The sequence below is a fragment of the Mustela lutreola genome, chromosome 12, assembly GCF_030435805.1.
Source record: "Mustela lutreola isolate mMusLut2 chromosome 12, mMusLut2.pri, whole genome shotgun sequence".
NCBI lineage: Eukaryota > Metazoa > Chordata > Mammalia > Carnivora > Mustelidae > Mustela > Mustela lutreola.
The window spans coordinates 59,420,567-59,440,416 of record NC_081301.1 but is presented as its reverse complement, the minus strand read 5'-3'; the positions used below and the strand labels follow the sequence as shown (position 1 = coordinate 59,440,416).

At 36.1% G+C, this 19,850-nt stretch overlaps 1 protein-coding gene and 1 pseudogene across 5 annotated transcripts in view; both read right to left on the bottom strand.

Annotated features, from left to right (window-relative positions):
* PTPRD (protein tyrosine phosphatase receptor type D) overlaps positions 1-19,850 on the bottom strand; it is a 2,315,363-nt gene that overhangs the window by 748,932 nt on the left and 1,546,581 nt on the right. The gene's annotated exons all lie outside the window — the stretch shown is intronic.
* LOC131812989 (coiled-coil domain-containing protein 43-like) lies at positions 17,314-17,973 on the bottom strand (annotated as a pseudogene).

Below are 19,850 nucleotides of genomic sequence, written 5' to 3'. Positions count from 1 at the left end.
CAGACATAGTGGTATCGACCTTTGATTTTATAACATAATGACATTTCAAAACCATCAACTAGTGTCTAATGATTTTAACATTAAAAAAACAAAATTTAACACCAAAAGGTATAGTGTGGGCATGATCTCAGAATAAAGAAGACTCTTTCCCAAGAAAGAGGAGTTTGAAACTTCCATGTGCACACGCACATACACGCACACATACATACACACACACACACACAAACAGAGCTCTTAATTTTCCCAACTAGAACAGACAAAACATTGTGCCAGACTCATACCAAGCTATACACTGTCCTTTGAAAGCAACTCTTGTAGGGAGAAGTTTTAAAAACCATTGTATAGAACATTAGCATTCTTTGCTGTCTCTTTCAAGCTCCTTATTACCTTTCTGGATTAACATGGTTTTTTTCAAGGAGTGAACTAGAAATATATGTTGTCTTTTTATTCCCTATTAATCAAAATCTTAAAAAAAAAGCCCCAAATCCTTCATTTACAAGGTAACACCAATTCACTAGACACAGTTCTACATACTCAGTATGTATTATATCACTGAACCTTCATTATGGTACTATGATTTGTGTTAATATGATTATCTCCATTTTACAAATGAACAATCTTAGGCAATGAGGGCTTGCATAACTTTCCAAAGTGATCTTAAGTTACTGAGCCCACACTTTTAAACACTATGTTATTAACTCAAAATGGATCATAGATCTGAATGTAGAATGCAAAACTATAAAACTCTTAGAAGATAACATAGGGGAAAATCTAGATGACCCTTTTCAATATAACACCAAAGGTATGAACCAAGAAAAAACATAATCAATGAACTGGACTTCATCAAACTTATAAGCTTATCCCCTGCTAAAGATAAGATCAAGAGAATTAGAAGGTAAACCACAAACTGGGAGAAAATATTTGCAAAAGACACACATGTAACAAAGGAATTTATCCCAAAATATAAAAATAAATCTTTTTAAATTTTTATTTATTTATTTATTTTTTAAAGATTTTATTTATTTATTTGACAGAAAGAGATTACAAGTAGGCAGAGAGGCAGACAGAGAGAGAGAGGAGGAAGCAGGCTCCCTGCTTCGCAGAGAGCCCGATGCCGGACTCGATCCCAGGACCTTGAGATCATGACCCGAGCCGAAGGCAGCGGCTAAACCCACTGAGCCACCCAGGCGCCCCAAATCTTAAAATTAATAATAAAAAAACCTTATTTAAAAATGGGTCAAGGGGGCACCTGGGTGGCTCAGTGGGTTAAGCCTCTGCCTTCAGCTCGGGTCATGATCTCAGAGTTCTGGGATTAAGTCCCACATCGGGCTCTCTGCTCGGGAGGGAGCCTGCTTCTTCCTCTCTTTCTCTTTCTATCTGCTTGCCTCTCTGCCTAGTTGTGATCCCTCTCTGTCAAATAAGTAAAATCTTAAAAAAAAAAAATGGGTCAGAACCCTTAACAAATACCTTATCAAAGAAGATACACAGATGACAAATAAGCACATGAAGAAATGTTCTAGAGGGAGGAGTCAAATTGGCGGAGAACTATATAAACCAATTAATAACAAAATCAAAGAAACACATCAACAATAATACAATAATAGTAGGGGACTTTAACACTCCCCTCACTGAAATAGACAGGTCATCCAAGCAAAAGATCAGCAAGGAAATAAAGGCCTTAAACGACACACTGGACCAGATGGACATCACAGATATATTCAGAACATTTCATCCCAAAGCAACAGAATACACATTCTTCTCTAGTGCACATGGAACATTCTCCAGAATAGATCACATCCTCGGTCCTAAATCAGGACTCAACCGGTATCAAAAGATTTGGATCATTCCCTGCATATTTTCAGACCACAATGCTCTAAAGCTAGAACTCAACCACAAAAGGAAGTTTGGAAAGAACCCAAATACATGGAGACTAAACAGTATCCTTCTAAAGAATGAATGGGTCAACCGGGAAATTAAAGAAGAATTGAAAAAAATCATGGAAACAAATGATAATGAAAATACAACGGTTCAAAATCTGTGGGACACAACAAAGGCAGTCCTGAGAGGAAAATATATAGCGGTACAAGCGTTTCTCAAGAAACAAGAAAGGTCTCAGGTACACAACCTAACCCTACACCTAAAGGAGCTGGAGAAAGAACAAGAAAGAAACCCTAAGCCCAGCAGGAGAAGAGAAATCATAAAGATCAGAGCAGAAATCAATGAAATAGAAACCAAAAAAACAATAGAACAAATCAACGAAACTAGGAGCTGGTTCTTTGAAAGAATTAATAAAATTGATAAACCCCTGGCCCGACTTATCAAAAAGAAAAGAGAAAGGACCCAAATAAATAAAATCATGAATGAAAGAGGAGAGATCACAACTAACACCAAAGAAATACAAACTATTATAAGAACATACTATGAGCAACTCTACGGCAATAAATTTGACAATCTGGAAGAAATGGATGCATTCCTAGAAACATATAAACTACCACAACTGAACCAGGAAGAAATAGAAAGCCTGAACAGACCCATAACCAGTAAGGAGATTGAAACAGTCATTAAAAATCACCAAACAAACAAAAGCCCAGGGCCAGACGGCTTCCCGGGGGAATTCTACCAAACATTTAAAGAAGAACTAATTCCTATTCTCCTGAAACTGTTCCAAAAAATAGAAATGGAAGGAAAACTTCCAAACTCATTTTATGAAGCCAGCATCACCTTGATCACAAAACCAGACAAGGATCCCACCAAAAAAGAGAGCTATAGACCGATATCCTTGATGAACACAGATGCGAAAATACTCAACAAAATACTAGCCAATAGGATTCAACAGTACATTAAAAAGATTATTCACCACGACCAAGTGGGATTTATTCCAGGGCTGCAAGATTGGTTCAACATCCGCAAATCAGTCAATGTGATACAACACATCAATAAAAGAAACAACAAGAACCATATGATACTCTCAATAGATGCTGAAAAAGCATTTGACAAAGTACAACATCCCTTCCTGATCAAAACTCTTCAAAGTGTAGGGAGAGAGGGCACATACCTCAATATCATCAAAGCCATCTATGAAAAACCCACCGCAAATATCATTCTCAATGGAGAAAAACTGAAAGCTTTTCCGCTAAGGTCAGGAACACGCCAGGGATGTCCATTATCACCACTGCTATTCAACATCGTACTAGAGGTCCTAGCCTCAGCAATCACACAACAAAAGGAAATTAAAGGCATCCAAATCGGCAAAGAAGAAGTCAAATTTTCACTCTTCACAGATGATATGATACTATATGTGGAAAACCCAAAAGACTCCACTCCAAAACTGCTAGAACTTATACAGGAATTCAGTAAAGTGTCAGGATATAAAATCAATGCACAGAAATCAGTTGCATTTCTCTACACCAACAGCAAGACAGAAGAAAGAGATATTAAGGAGTCAATCCCATTTACAATTGCATCCAAAACCATAAGATACCTAGGAATAAACCTAACCAAAGAGACACAGAATCTATACTCAGAAAACTATAAAGTACTCATGAAAGAAATTGAGGAAGACACAAAGAAATGGAAAAATGTTCCATGCTCCTGGATTGGAAGAATAAATATTGTGAAAATGTCTATGCTACCTAAAGCAATCTACACATTTAATGCAATTCCTATCAAAGTACCATCCATCTTTTTCAAAGAAATGGAACAAATAATGCTAAAATTTATATGGAACCAGAAAAGACCTCGAATCGCCAAAGGGATATTGAAAAAGAAAGCCAACGTTGGTGGCATCACAATTCCGGACTTCAAGCTCTATTACAAAGCTGTCATCATCAAGACAGCATGGTACTGGCACAAAAACAGACACATAGATCAATGGAACAGAATAGAGACCCCAGAAATAGACCCTCAAATCTATGGTTAACTAATCTTCGACAAAGCAGGAAAGAATATCCAATGGAAAAAAGACAGCCTTTTCAATAAATGGTGCTGGGAAAATTGGACAGCCACATGCAGAAAAATGAAATTGGACCATTTCCTTACACCACACACAAAAATAGACTCAAAATGGATGAAGGACCTCAATGTACGAAAGGAATCCATCAAAATCCTTGAGGAAAACACGGGCAGCAACCTCTTCGACCTCTGCCGCAGCAACATCTTCCTAGGAACAACGCAAAAGGCAAGGGAAGCAAGGGCAAAAATGAACTACTGGGATTTCATCAAGATCAAAAGCTTTTGCACAGCAAAGGAAACAGTTAACAAAATCAAAAGACAACTGACAGAATGGGAGAAGATATTTGCAAACGACATATCAGATAAAGGACTAGTGTCCAGAATCTATAAAGAACTTAGCAAACTCAACACCCAAAGAACAAATAATCCAATCAAGAAATGGACAGAAGACATGAACAGACATTTCTGCAAAGAAGACATCCAGATGGCGAACAGACACATGAAAAAGTGCTCCATATCACTCGGCATCAGGGAAATACAAATCAAAACCACAATGAGATATCACCTCACACCAGTCAGAATGGCTAAAATCAACAAGTCAGGAAATGACAGATGCTGGCGAGGATGCGGAGAAAGGGGAACCCTCCTACACTGTTGGTGGGAATGCAAGCTGGTGCAGCCACTCTGGAAAACAGCATGGAGGTTCCTCAAAATGTTGAAAATAGAACTGCCCTATGACCCAGCAATTGCACTATTGGGTATTTACCCTAAAGATACAAATGTAGTGATCCAAAGGGGCACATGCACCCGAATGTTTATAGCAGCAATGTCCACAATAGCCAAACTCTGGAAAGAACCTAGATGTCCATCAACAGATGAATGGATCAAGAAGATGTGGTATATATACACAATGGAATACTATGCAGCCATCAAAAGAAATGAAATCTTGCCATTTGCAACAACATGGATGGAACTAGAGCGTATCATGCTTAGCGAAATAAGTCAAGCAGAGAAAGACAACTATCATATGATCTCCCTGATATGAGGAAGTGGTGATGCAACATGGAGGCTTAAGTGGGTAGAAGAAGAATAAATGAAACAAGATGGGATTGGGAGGGAGACAAACCATAAGTGACTCTTAATCTCAAAAAACAAACTGAGGGTTGCCGGGGGGAGGGGGTTTGGGAGAAGGGGTTGGGATTATGGACATTGGGGAGGGTATGTGATTTGGTGAGTGCTGTGAAGTGTGTAAACCTGGTGATTCACAGACCTGTACCCCTGGGGATAAAAATATATGTTAAAAAAAAAAAAATTAAAAAAAAAAAAAAGAAATGTTCTACATGACATGTCAACAAGAAAATGTGAATTGAAACAACAATGATATAGCATTATACACCTATTAGAATGGTCCATATCTGGAGCACTGACAATACCAAATGCTGGTAAGCATGTGGAACAATAGGAACTTTCCTTCATTGTTGGTGGGGATGCAAAATGATACAGCTACTTTTGAAAGGTTTGTTAGTTTCCTACAAAACTACACACACTCTTACCATATGATCCAGCAATTGTGTTCCTTGGTATTTCTCCAAAGGAGTTTAAAATATATGTCCACACAAATATTGTGTGGATGTTTGTAGCATCTTTTTTTGTAATTGCAACAACTTAGAAGCAATCAAGATATCTTTCAGTAGATGGGTGAATACATAAACTCTGGTACATCTAGATAATAAGATATTATTTAACACTGAAAATAAATGATCATGAAGCTGTGACAAGACTCAGACAAACTTCAGATACATGTTACTAGGCCAAAAAAGTCAATCTGAGATAGTTGTTTAGTTCATGATTCCAACTGTATGACTCCTGGAAAAGACAAAAGCATAGAGATAACACAAAAATCAGTGATTGCCAGAGTGGACACACAGGAAATGAACAGGAGATTGGAGGATTTTAGGGCAGTGAAATACTCTATATGATACTGTCATGATGGATATGTCATTATACATTTGTCCAAACCTGTAGAGTGTATAACACCGAAAGTAAACTCAAAGGTAAACTATGGACTTAGAGACTTTGGGTCATTATGATGTGTCAGTGTGAATCTATCTATACGAATACACACACACACACACACACAAATATGATTATGATATGTCAGTGTGGCTCTATTTATATGAAAACACACACACACACACATATATATATTTCATTCAGATTCAAGAAAGATTTATTTACTTCTCATTTAGTGCCAAAGACTGTGCAAGACAACAGTCACAAACACAGATCCTTCAGTCAGATGTTTTGAATAATATCTTTGAGACTGTATGTATATGACAATATGATTTTTTAAAATGAAATACACTGTGATTTTTAATTTTATGTGCCATCTTGGCTTGACTACAATGTCTAGTTGTTTGGTCAAACACCAGTCTTGATGTTATTGGAAAAATATTTCTTTTTAAAGATTTTATTTATTTAATATAGAGAGATACAGCAAGAGAAGGAACATAAGCAGGGGGAGTGGGAGAGGGAGAAGCAGGCTTCCTGCTCAGCAGGAAGCCAGAGGCCAGGCTTGATCCCAGGACCCTGGGATCATGACCTGAGCTGAAGGCAGACGCTTAATGACTGAGCCACCCAGGTGTCCCTGGAAAAGTATTTTTTAAAGGAGATTAACATTTACCACTAGTTTAATTAAGTAAAGCAGTTTGTCCTCCATAATGTGGATGGGCCTCATCCAATTAGTTGAAGCCCTTAAAAGCAAAAACAGGAATCTCCCAAAGAGGGAATTCTGCTTCCAGATTGTAACATAGAAATTCTGCCTGACTTTACAATTTTCAGGCTCAGGATTCACAACAGCAACTTTTACCTGAATCTCCAGGCTGCTGACTTGTCCTATGAGTTTTGGATGTGCCAGCTCACACAAATGTGTGTCAATTCCTTAAAATAAAGCTTTCCCTCTCATGTTCTACTTCTACAAAATCCATTAAGAAAAGCTCATTGGTCATTTTGGGCATGATAGCCCATATTTAACATATACTTTACTGAATATAATAGTAGGTACCCTGGCTGTGTAATCTTAGTATCATCAATTCCCCACTTGTAAAATGAGGACTGATTATGGTACTGCCCTCCAGAGAAGTTGTGAGAATTAATTAAGATAACCTATGATGTCTAACACAGTGCCTGATACATCTAAGACCTCCCTACATATGAGCTATTTTATGCTTTTAAAATCATCCTGGAAATACACACTATTTACAGATAAGGAAACTGAAGCTGAGAGAGGTTAGGTAACTCTTAGCATATTAACATAATTCCTTTGATTGTGAAATGATGACTACATTTCCTAACACAGCTTCTTTTTCCTAGGTTTTGTTGTTCTTTCAGTATTATGAACATGCTGATGGCTGAAATACTAAATTTACATAAAGAATAACTGAAAAGAGAGGAAGATTAGGACAAAATATAAGAAGAGTAAAGAATAGTTTGTAAACATGGTCATTAACACTGAAAACACTTGAGGATTGATTCACATAAAAGGAAATTTTGGTGGAATGCTCACTTTCAACATGTAATAATTCCTTGGATTGATAAAGGAGTTCTTGTAGAAGTCCACAAAGTGATCATAAATTGAGGTTTATTTGGTTCCTTCCATTTGTCCCTATGTTTTATGGACATCTGGTAGAATTAGTGTTGACTGAAATATAGATGGATATGAGTTGATGACATGGAGACATGAATGATTATAATTATTAAATATGGCTAACATCTTATTTAATATTTATATTAAATTAAATATCATAGCTAAAATAATCACTTTCAGGTCAAATTTAGAGTGAATTTTGAGGAATTAATAGTGAAATTTAGTTTAAGGCAATTTTGGGTTAAAATATTATATTGTCCAATTACATACCCTCTCAGAGATATTGATGATATAGAATAAAGTTTGTCTTGTTAAGGAAAAAATACTATGGGTGCATAGTTCTCCATGATTTCCAAAAATAGAGTAGGACTGAATCCAAATGACTGACATGTTATTATCTCGAATAAACTTGATGGTCTTAATTTGCTGATACAGTAATTCTTTGCCATTTCTGATTTTAGTGATTACATGATTGAGCAAACTGAGTATAAAAAGTGGTTGGATGCTCTTGATGAAAGCATATACATGTGCATGTACACAAGTCTATTATCCTTTATGTGTAATATAGGGGTTTAAAAACTGGTTTAAAGAGCCAGTTTTCTGGGACTAGTAGAGGACAGTGTCACACAAAGATTTGTGAATATATGTGCATATCGATGCTCAACTTTTCAGAAGCAGTGGTTGAAGAGCTATGTGAAACATCACTTTATTGGACTAACCACATGTGCATGGTCACAGTTACAGATATAGATGTGACTACACATATACAATAAAGCTGAAGAAAATGTAAAAATCCTTGGAAAAGAGAGAGGAAATGGCCCATGCTTAACCTGAGTTAATTTTGTGTTCTCATTGTATACCCACCACCCTCGTCCCCTCAGCTCTGTCTCCTTTACTCCTCTCTCTCAAGCTTGAGTGAACTCTGGGGCAAACTGTGGAGGATGTGTCCATCTGGCTTTAATCTAGAGAGAATTTACTAAGAACAGAGAAAAATTTATGTTTTTTTTTTCTATGAAAAATATACTGGATTTCTTCTCAGATATATTCATGGATTTGAAGTTTTCAGTGACCTATGAGATTTTCAAGATCTCCATGTAAAATCTGAGTCTTTAAAATGAAACTCATTGGCTCTAGAACACAAAAAAAGAAACCACAATGCCAAAATGAATAAATGTTTAATTAAATGTCCGCATAACATCATGTCACTTCATTAATTATTAAATTTAGTATTAATAAAAGATTTATTATATTTGAAAACAGTTTAGTGGATAAATTTCTCCACTTTTCAAGAATTTCTAAGTCCACAAAATGTCAAGAAATATTCCCAATCATAAATTATATCAATAACACATAGCCAAATAATTTCAAAGGCAAATTCATGACATTTCTTTCCCCAACTTTTCTAGTAAATAATTAGTGTTAAATGTGGGTGTGCTTTCATATGTTTTTGATTATGCATGCTGTGCCTTCCAAAAGGGCTGACCAAGTTCTTGAGGCAACTCCACTTTTAATTCATCCATTGTTGTTCCATGATACAAAAGAAACACATATTTTGTTCATGCTTCCCTGCTTTAGAACCTTTAAAACTAGTGAGGATCTTAGACTGTGTTCTCTAGGAGCAGTCTCTGGGCAGAGTCCTGTGCAAAAGGATTATTGTGCAGTATTCTCAGGAGATACACCTAGGAGGAAGGGTGGAAGGCAAACTGGGCAGAGGGAGAAGCTGTCTGCTCTGTGGTTTTAAGACAGGGATCAGCTGATCCTATAGTGAGCTCTGGAGCGAAGATGGCTCTTCAGAGCTGCCCCAAATTGGGTTGGGAGCAAGGCTCTCAAATCCCTCCAATCAGCTAGTTATTGGTCAAATCTTCCTTGGGAGGAGACATAACCTTTGGCAAGCAGCTCTAGCCAGCTGAGGGAAATACATTAGTGACAAAATCTGGAGATGGAACATTACAATATGTATACCCTCTAGGGAATATCAGATTACCTCACACCAAAATTCAGTCCGTACACTGCAGTTATAGACAAAGGTACACTGGGGAAAGGTGGGATTTCATCCACTTCAATAGTTTATCAGATTAAAACAATGGTAATAATGTATTCCTGGAGTAATTGTGTCCTTAGTCTTGACTGAAGTTTAATATTAAAGTATAATCAGTATGCTAGATCAATCTAGCAATTCAATATTAAATGATCAAAGACTTCCTGAACACTCTAAATTCTGAACTAGGTGTATTTTGTGTAAAATAAACATGCACAATTCTGGATTTATTTAACTTGGTCAAGTCATAATCCACAGTTATTAATTTTTGATACCTATTACTAGGTTAGACCCCGGAATGGATTATATTATTTATTTTTAAATATATGAATCCTGCTTTAAAGAATAGAAAATTGGTGTCTAGAGAGTTGATAAACTTGTCTGAATTCGCACAAAGTGTAAGACATTCATTCCAAATCTCTCTGACTTTGAAGTCCAGATTTTCCTCTCCAATTTACCACGTTGCTACTCTAGTCCAGAATAAGTTGTTAAAAATCTTTTAAAATATATGCAAAGATAATGTAAAATTATGCCTAGTAAAGTGAAGAAAAGTTATACGTGAATACTAATTTCACTGTAAATATAGCTTGCTACTATGTACCACATGCTGTTTGAATTACTTCCCTTGAATAGACTCTTCATAGCTCTAAAAGGGCTATACTATCATTTTATTATCCCCTTTTTAGAGATTAGTAAAATAAGGTATGTACAGGGCTAGGAGACTTCCCAGGGTTATATAGCTTTAAGTAGCAGACTTGGCATTAGACTTTTGTGGTGTGACTCCAGATACAGGATCCTAGCAGCGGTATCTCAAAACTCTGTGCCTCTTTGGGTTAAGTGTTGATGTCTTCTGATTTGAGTGCTGCTATACCACATTTCTTTCTTTACAAAAGAAAAGTGTTTCTATTGACACATATTTCTGGGAGCCAAAGTCAATGTGTATAATATCTAGAAATTTTCAAGGACTAAAAATGATCAGACTCAGAGTGTTATTTTTAAGCAGAGGTAGTGCTTTGGCTTTTGTCCCTCACAATGCTAGTAATAAAAGTATACTCCACATGACACATGTATAGCAAAATATGGGAAAGATGTTGCAGCAGGCCACTCTACAAAAGAGGAAGGGTAATCAGCAACATCGCTCAAGGACTGTTGTTTTGATCTCTCATCAAAAGAGCCATCCAGAAAGATCTCTACATCAAAATATCAACATTATACTTTCTCTAAAGCATATTTTTTTCTTAGACACTTTCTTACATGTGTGTGTGTTTTAAGAATAAAGGATAGAAGATACATTTAATGAGCCATCTCAAGCACATATGGGTCAAGATGATTTTTTTCTCCAAAAATGTTGTTTTTTAAAGTTCCTCTGCTTTCTAATGCATAATTAAACATTAAAAAGAAGGTATTGATTGAAGTGTATGACTCAGTAGTAATGTTAAAGTTATTTAATTAGAAAACAAAATTAGTGTGGCCATTTACAACTCTGAGAAGTGCTTGTGAGTTTTTGATCAACACTTCGATAAAGGGACTTTCTCCTATTACAATGGCACTGTGCTGATGGTCAAAACTGAGAAGAAAGATGAAACATAAATATATTATCTTTTAAATTATTTTATAGCAACATAGGTAGGATTACAAGAATAAATGCTCTACTCTTGCTGTTAAGAATAAACGTTTTATACTAATTATTTCTTATGTCTCAGAGAATATTTTAGTATAAGTTAAGGTTAAAAAAAGATAATGACCTAATTCTTGTTTTAAGATATGCATTATGCAAGTGTAAACTTTGATGGGTACTAATGGACACCTCTTCCTAGCTTTGACCCTTAGGTTGGAAATAACAGCCTGTTGTTATTTTCAGAGAGAATAAGATCCATTTCTAAACATTTTAGAAATCTCAGGGCTTTTTTTCTCCTTATAAATAGACAAATAAATGACCACATTAGCAACTGTGCTTCAATGTGAGCCAAGGACATTTTTAAAATGTCACAACTCAGGGTTAACACTCTCATTTTTGACATTTGGCCTTCAGATTTTTCTTCTTAATTGTCTGTTTGTTACTTCACTGCTATATACAGGGATTTAAGGTCAAACACATCTCTTTCTTGCATTGCCACGAGATAGAGTGTCCAAAAGTTTTAAATATTTCATATATAGTGGGCTACCAGACTTACCCAAATTCTATATTAGTTTCAATCTTTTAAATATAGGAAGGTCATCTGTTTAGACCAAAATTGCCCACAGAAAGGATTGTCAGTTACTTGATTCCAACTACAGGCTGTTTACTTTTTAGCAGATACTTGGGGTTTGCTTTTCTAGACCAGCAGAAACAATTTGGGCTAGTTTTGTGAAAGCAAATATGAATGCAGCTTACACATAGTAGTGTATTGTTATATTAGAAAAGGATTACATTGTTAAGGTGATGTTGTTAAAGATTAACTGATATAATTGGGACTTCAATATTCTTTTTAAATCAGGATCACTTCCAGAGTGGCACCAAGTGAACTGAAATGTGTCTCCACTCACTGTCCACTTAAGAAGTCTTAAATACAAAGATATTCTAAATCTATTGGCAAAGAATATTGAACTTATCGCTGGCTCCTACCATCCACTGAGAACAAAAGAGAATGAAAACTTCATGTGATGGTGGTTTTAACATTGAAATGCTCAGCTCAATCAAGAACCCATGCCATTCATTACCCATTCAGCAATTTTAAATCAATATTTTATGTTCCACATATTAGGCAGGTTACTAGAGAAACAAAGAAAAATGTTGTTTTTCTCAAGAAGTTCTAGGAGCCCAAAGACTGATTTCTGTGCCACATGGCTCTCTGTATTTGATTTGCTTTTGTTTCTTCCATTAAATTATTATGACCTTCATAAATCATTATAAGCACCAGAAAGCGTACTAAGTTCTTAACTGCCTTTGCAAGGGTATGTTATGTTTAAGCCCACAGTCCCTCTCTCCTCACTTCCTACCCCAATTATGGAATGTGGTCTTACATGGTTTAAAATACACACACACACACACATACACACACACACACACACACACAGCCAAATTCTGTATATCAATAGAAACCCATTCCCTTGGCCACAGATGAAATGACAATGAAATGACTAAGGATGGGCAAACTATTCCATAATTAACAATGTATGAGTTAAACAATGGCACCCTGTATGGCTTTGGGAAAAGGCTTTATCCAACTATGGACAAAGATGATTGCTTTCTCTTGGTAATTTGACCCAGTGAAACAAACAAACATAAAGTTTACTGTAGCAAGCTGAAGCAAGAAAAGATACAGAGGAAAAATAGTCTGTAGGAACTAAGTGGCAAAGCTATGAATAAACACCTTGACACAGAGAAGAGAAGAGAAATAATGAAATAACAGTCATTGTGGCTGAAGAGATATACAGAGAGAATGGCAGGCTTACTTTTTCTAATTATATCAGAGTTGCAAATACCTGGAAAAGCAAAAACCCTGACTTTCATGATCTCTGAATTGGCCATGCATTTACCCCTTGGATTTCTCTTTGTTACTTCTCCATTATAGTCTTCTAATATCTGTTATTTAACATGAACTTAGTGAGTTTCTGTTTCTGAAATAGTCTAAAATATTTCATTATCACAAATGTGAAAAATATCTACAAAATGCCCTAATAAGTTACCAAAACAGAATTTAGATGTTTGGTCCTAAAGGGTTTGCAGTATATTGTCAGAAATAGAATGTGCAAAAGGAGAAGATAAATCACAAATAATGAGCTTATATATATATATACACACATACGATCCATGATCAATAATTTCTCAATGATTTTTAGATATATCCAAGAATGAGGATTGTTGTGACGTACTCCTGAATGCAGCTGCTGGAACTGTGTGTTCAGGGAGAATGTCTTCTCAAGAAGAAATGTGCATGGCATTTCAAAGAGGAATAATTCAGAATGAGGACTGAAATATGAGAAATTATAGATAAATGTTTTTTTTGTTGTTTTTTTTAATATTTTATTTATTCATTTGACAGAGAGAGATCACAAGCAGGCAGAGAGGCAGGCAGAGGAAGAGGAGGAAGCAGGCTCCCCGCTGAGCAGAGAGCCCGATGCGGGACTAGATCCCAGGACTCTGAGATCATGACCTGAGCAGAAGGCAGTGGCTTAACCCGCTGAGCCACCCAGGCACCCCTAGATAAATGTTTTTAAGAAAGATATGAGAAACTTAAAAAAGGTTGAATGCCAACTAAGTTGTTGGCATTACTCTAGAATTCATCACATATATGATCTCACTTAATCCTTGTGAAAAACTCTGGGCATTAAATATTCTAAACTACAAAAATTAATTAAAAAAAAAAAAAGAAAGAAAGAAAGAACGTGGGACTCAGGGAGTTTGCAGTAACTTCTCCAAAGTCAAGTTACCTGGTGAAATTCATTCCTTTCTGGCTATAATCTTCTCATTTCTTTCATTTAACCAGAATGCCTGCTCTTTATTTACAATAATTGTCTACTGTCAGAAAGAGCATAAAAACCTCATGCTCAACAGAACCCTTGACTCTTGATTCTTGTTTCCTTTACTTTTATCCAGAACTTTCTAGAAAGAAAATCCCTGCCAAATTTTAAGTGCTTTCAAAGAAGGAATTATCTTCACCTAATAACATGGGTTCTGGGAATGCAGTAGGTGGTCAAGATGTGTATGTTGAACAAAGGCTTTAACAGACTTTTATACTTTGCAAACATTATCACAGATTATGCTAAATCAACATTAGCTATCCACATGCAGATTTGCTTGGGTTACTGCAGTTGCAAAAAAAGTAGATTTTCTTACTATTTCTGGAGATGCTAAGCCAATTAAAATTTAAGCCTGTGGGCTCTAGAGACAGTATTCTGTATTTAAAACTTGACTGCCACTTCATAGTTGTGTTGCTTTAAGCATGTTATTCAACCTTTCTATTCTCAGTTTCCTCAACTATAATGAGTTAATAGCAGATAATGGTATATGTTTTATGTGAATATTACATAAGTTGATACTGTGAAATATTTAAAACAGTGCCAGGAAAATGATCAGCAATCAATACATTTGAGCTATTTCAAAAGAATTCCAATGGTTAACATTCAATATTACTCCTATTTTTACCCCTTAGTGAAGGGCAGGCCTTTCCCAGATCAGATATGACTTACCAGAGGATTTAACAGACCCCTCTAATGTGACTGTATTCATATGTCTGTTGGTGGGGGTTGGGGTGGGGGAGGAGTGTTATCTTTGTCTTGAAGGACCTGACACAAGGTAATAGATATCCGACTTTTGAAAAGGAGCCTTCCATAAATGATCAAATAATAAATATGTTATACTTTGTGAGCCTTCATCTCTGTCACAACTTTTTAACTCTGTTATTATACCATAAAAAAATAGTCACAGAAAATAGGTAAACAAAATAATGTGACTATGTTCCAGTAAACTTTATTGACATAAACATAAAATAAACTTATTGAAATAAACATAAAAAGGCAGTGGGCCAAATCTGGCCCCAAGAGTAGTTAGAGTTTCCCGACTTCTGCTAGAGATAATGACAGGCTGCACAGTGTTCACATAAGTACACAGTTGGGACAACTGCTTCCCAAATATACCTTGAATATACCTATATCACCAGGGGCAGATCACTTAAACTACATGATCAAAGATACTCATTTGTGAGCTGGAATAAATGTTTCATGGACATCTTTTCAGAAAGTCTCTACTAACTTTTAGTATCCAAAGGCCTGGAAATCCCATGTAAGAAAACCAAAATTACTCTTTTATTAAGATTGCTAAATTTCCCCTTCCTTTCCTTCTAAAGGAAATCCTGCTTTGCTTACTGATGTTCTCCACCCCAACCTTGCTTGACTGAGGATTATGAGATTGTTATAATGTGGAGTAGGTAGAAAAAGGTGGAGTTAGGAGGATAAGATTGGCATGTTTGTTAGGGCTGGATAGAATAATTTTGTGAAAGTTTCCAAAGTAAGAAATGAGGAAATATCTATAACAGAATAGAATAGAATAGCAGAGCAGAAGGGGAACGGTGATGATGTAACATATTTATTCTTTTCACTGTGTCTGAAAATTGCAAAGAGAAAAGGTTATTTTGATTTATTTTGTTTTTTGTTTGTTTTTGTGATTTAAATAGTTTATGTTCCAAAAATGTAATGCAGCGGTTATAGGAGTGTATAGAGGTGACACATCTTTTCCTTAACCATGTTTTTTACCTTCTGTACAAAGGTAAAAATGTTCGTTAACCTCATAGTTAATAATGTGAGACAGAGGTTGGCAAACTTTCTCTCCAAAGGGCCAGATGGTAAATATTTTAGGCTTTACAGGTCACAAAAGATCTCCGTCACATTTCTGTTCTCTTACAATCCTTTAAAAATGCAAAATCCATTGTTGACTTGCACCACACAAAAAGAGACTGGGCTAAATATGCTTGCCTGCAGTCGTTTCCCAACCTCAGGGATAAAATACCTATTTTCTGACCTGTCTGGGAGACTGCTCCCTTCTGGCCCTTTGACAGTCTGCTGCCTGAAGTAGAGAAAGACCTTATTTACAATTGAATGTGGCCTGGAACAAAAGTAGAACTGGAGAGTTCCTGTTCATTTTTCTTGCTCATTTTCTATTCACTCATTAAATAAGTTTGTTGAGCACCCACAATATGCATTCCTAAATATCTTTGTTTTCCAGTGTTTTTTTCTTAAACACATGGTTCCTGCAGTTTCTCTCAAGCTGTACTTATCAGTTCTTTATACTCATGCTTTTGGGCAGATCAGGAATAAAATCTCTACTAGCACTCAAAAGAACTCATGATTATAAAAAATGAATCTAGCTAACAATGATGTCCTTTCACCTGATGTACATCCTTCTTCAAAATCATAACCTAGATGAATTACTTCTTGGGCACCCGGGTGGCTCAGTGGGTTAAGCAGCTGCCTTCAAGTCATGATCTCAGGGTCCTAGGATCGAGTCCCGCATCGGGCTCTCTGCTCAGTGGGGAGCCTGCTTCCTCCTCTCTCTCTCTGCCTGCCTCTCTGCCTAGTTGTGATATCTCTCTGTCAAATAAATAAATAAAAATCTTTAAAAAAAAAGTTACTTCTTCTTCCTTCTATAGGCTGAAGCTTAACAACAACAAAAATTCTCAAATCTAGAACATCTACCACATAGTTTCTTCCATTTTCATAGTTCCTTGTCATGTTAACAGAATATCTGGATCCAGATAGGGTGTTTCATAAACTTTCAATTTCACCCATAAAACAATACATTAAGGGGTGAATACTACTTTCAAAGTAACTTACATTCCCACATTTCATGAGAGGTCATGATTTTGCTTCTTCAGAATGAAAACTGTAACTGCCAGTTTTCTGAATATTTCTGCTATTTATCGTAAGTGAGAAAAATCTTTCAAAGTGGCCAAAATACTTGTGTATTAAAATACACAAGTTGCCCCCATTCCAGATTTTTGGTATAGACATCAGCTACAATAATCTACTCACACCACAGAGACATGGCACATTTTGTAATTAGAAGTGTTTGTGATTTTCCTTTGGACCATGTAAATAGAGGGAAATGCCTTGGAAAACAACTTTATTCATTCTCTCATTTCTCTTAAATACACATGTGCACAATCAGTTCTCCATGAAGAGAAAAAAGAAGGGACCAAAGCTACTGCTTCCACTCCCCTCATTGTGCCCTTTTCTCTTTCCTTTCCTTGCGTTCCTGCTTAACCCAGTTTGTCCCTCTCCATCTGCAGCTTGTCCTATTCTTTCTTCCTTCAGGACTCATCCCAAAGTGAGAATCACTCCAGTTTTCCAGCATTGAGGACATCTTCCACATTGGCGTTTCAGAATAAAGACATATCAAAACCAAGATTCATCGTGGCGGTGTCTGAATCATCCTTCTCATCCTTCTCGTCTTCTGCATCTGTCACAGCAGTATACTGACTGGGCTACAAGTGCAGCTTTATCTGCTTCTCCCCTTCTGACACCATCCTGGGCTTCACCACAGTCTGCCTGCTTCTAAATTTAGGTGGCAAGGGCCTGTATCTTATCTTCTTTGTTCACCTTGGTGAGAACATTCCAACTTTCCAACGACCATTGTTCCACAATTTCCTTGAAGAGGGTAAGAAGAGAATCTTCTTCCAAGAAGACAGAGAGGATACCCTGCAGAGCATCAGACTTCTCTTTTCTCCTCCTCCTGCACCAAAGCCACTGCCCCTACCATCATCACAAAATCTTTCTGGGAATGGACCACATGAATAATGGCTGCTGCTTCTTCTACTACTTCTACTAGTACTAGTACTACTACTACTACTTCTTCTTCCTCCTCCTCCTCCTCCTCCTCCTCCTCCTCTTGTTGTTGTTGTTGTTGTTGTTGTTCTTCTTCTTCTTCTTCTTCTATCTTCTTCTTCTGGAAAATGACTTGTTAAATATCACACATTTCTAATCATGCTAGTACATCCCCAGGTTGATTAGTGAAGAGGCCAATATTACATAGGTCTGGAGTGGATGTAACTGTGATTTTTTTTAAGCCTGATTTTTGGTTGACAGACAACAGTTTCAGAGAAAACAATAATATTGGGCAGCCTGGCACATTTATACAAACTTGAAGAACATTTCAGTATTCCAAAGTTGGGTAATACTAATGATGGCTCTTGAACAAAGGTTATCCTCTTTCTCAAAACAACATTTTTTTCAAGTTGCATCCTTACAGTTGAGTTACTGCATATTTGAAATAACTCTTTATGAGTTTTTGATGCTATCTTATTCCACTGACTATACTGAGAAGTTAAAGATTTTTTTTCTTACTAATATTGGCATATTTTTCAGGTGTTTTGCTGCATTTCTGGTAGACCTCTAATATGATTCTGGTTCTGATTAAAGTTTTATTAATAAAATAGACATTTTTTAGTATTGCAAATTATTTCCTAGACTTCAATAGGCTTGGAAGCATTCTTGGTAACTTTAATAAGAGTATATGTCCCAGTATAATTAAAGATGGTTCTCATCTCCAGAATCAACTTTTAAAAACTTCGTTTGCACAGCAATAGTCCTATTCAGCACCTAAGACATTCCACAATTCCAATTGTGGAATGAATAAGTAAATGAGTAGTTGTGGAGAATGCCTTACATATAAAGCGAACAGTAACAGCACTAAATTTGCACAAATTCTCACTAAACAAGTCTTAATAGGACAAGCCGATGGTGAAGTGTATGATACCCTGGAACACTGAGTTTCCTAAGGTTTGGGGCAAATCACATATTGCTTGCTTTCAGGATTAGTCTATATATTATTTATCATCATGCTTAACAATCAACTGGTTGTTGTGTGGAGTGTGGGACTAAGACACACCAAGAACCCTAAATTAAAATATCTCCCCCCACTTATCTCTCTAATATCACATTCTATCTGCCAGGATTACAGACTGGTTACTGAGTATCTCTGCAACCTTGTTTTCTCTCTGCTCACCTTTGGGATTCTCCTCCAGTGAGGATTCTCCTCTTTAGAACAATCACTCCTAAATTAAACTTTTATTTTCCAGGGGAAAAGGTTAATAGTGTTTTGAATGAAAACAAAACACTAGGCTCACTATTGTTATAAACATGCTAATGTTAAACCACTATCATGTTCTTCTACTTCTCAGAAATAAATGCTTTTTCAAATGCTGGCAGTATTCTCTGTTGTAGAGCAAAGGTCTTCTCTACAGATAATACTACTGGGAACTAAAGCAGACACAGATATTGAAATGGTGATACTTTATTCATGACCATATGTTGCTACTGCTTTCTGCAGCAAGGCATGTATAAATTTATTACTTTTTTCTTCCTCCGTTTCAATGGATTCATAGTTATCAAAAGTACAACATGTAATAAGTAGATGAATGATAAGTAATCTAATATTCACTGATTGATATTTAACATTTTCTATATTACTCTCATCCTGCATGGGTATATGAAATGTACTCATGAGAAAATGTGATTTAGAAACTAAGTATAATAAGTACTTTTTCACTTATAACTTACATGATAAAAGTTATGATTTCAAAATATTAGAGATACTATATTTAGAACAAATCCATAGAACAGGGAAAAAGACAATGGATCTGAAAGAAATATAAACTTAATCAACATTACTGAGTTTATATTATGTATAATGTACTTTAAATATAAAGATGGTTAATACTTAAGAATTTAGAGATAAAT